General features: G+C 47.1%; 1 pseudogene; it reads left to right on the forward strand.

Annotated features, from left to right (window-relative positions):
- The first annotated feature begins 216 nt into the window (after positions 1–216).
- Positions 217–660, forward strand: LOC137149364 (large ribosomal subunit protein uL29-like; annotated as a pseudogene).
- Positions 661–1,016: the final 356 nt, after the last annotated feature.

A 1,016-nucleotide genomic window follows, 5' to 3' on the forward strand; every position in this document is an offset into this window, starting at 1 on the left:
CCTCGGGGAAGACACGTCTGTCTCCAGCAGAGCTTCCCCTTGACTGAGTTGCTAGGCTGGCCCTTTAAGCTTCCCTTTCTTGTCCTGGTTCTGTCCCTTTTCTCCCACGGTATTCGGCCTGCAGAGCCTTGTTCTGCCCAGCAAGGGCGTCCTGACCCTTCCTCAGGCCCAGGCTCCGAGGAAGGCCACAGCGCCTTGCTACGAGCCACCACCGACATGGCCGAGATCAAAGCCCGTGACCTGCGAGGGAAGAAGAAGGAGGAGCTGCTGAAGCAGTTGGATGACCTAAAGGTGGAGCTGAACCAGCTGCGGGTGGCCAAAGTGACTGGTGGAACCGCTTCCAAGCTGTCCAAGATCCACATTGTCCGCAAATCCATTGCCAGAGTGCTGACTGCCATCAACCAGACCCAGAAAGAGAACCTAAGGAAATTTTACAAAGGCAAAAAGTACATGCCTCTTGATCTATAGCCAGAGAAGACTTGTGCCATGCGCTGCAGATTAAATAAATATGAAGAAAGTTTGAAGACCAAAAAAACAGCAGCGAAAAAAGCGCCTGTACCCTGTCCGGAAGTTTACTGTTAAGGCATAAACCTGTTGCATACTAAGGATCTGTCATTTTACTGGCTAGCTTTTTTCTCATTAAACATCAAGTTGTTTGGAAATTGAAAAAAACAAACAAACACCCCTTCACATCGCACAAAAACCAGTCATTCAGTGAAATTAATAGGTTTTAGATTTAAAACAAACATAAGGAAGTACTTTTTCACACAATGCACAGTCAACTTGTGGAACTTGTTGCCTGAGGATGTTATGAAGGCCAAAAGTATAACTGGATTAAAAAAAGAATTAGATGAATTCATGGAGAATAGGTCCATCAGTGGCTATTAACCAAGATGGGCAGGGAGGCAACCCCAAGCTCTGGGTGTCCACAAACTGTTGATTGCCAGACGCTGGGACTGGACATGAGGGGACATGACGATAATTGCCATTCTGTTCATTCCCTGTGAAGCATCTGG

This window comes from Emydura macquarii, unplaced genomic scaffold (assembly GCF_026122565.2).
Source record: "Emydura macquarii macquarii isolate MOO-44397 ecotype Brisbane River unplaced genomic scaffold, CSIRO-AGI_Emac_v2 contig_729, whole genome shotgun sequence".
NCBI classification, from domain to species: Eukaryota; Metazoa; Chordata; order Testudines; family Chelidae; genus Emydura; species Emydura macquarii.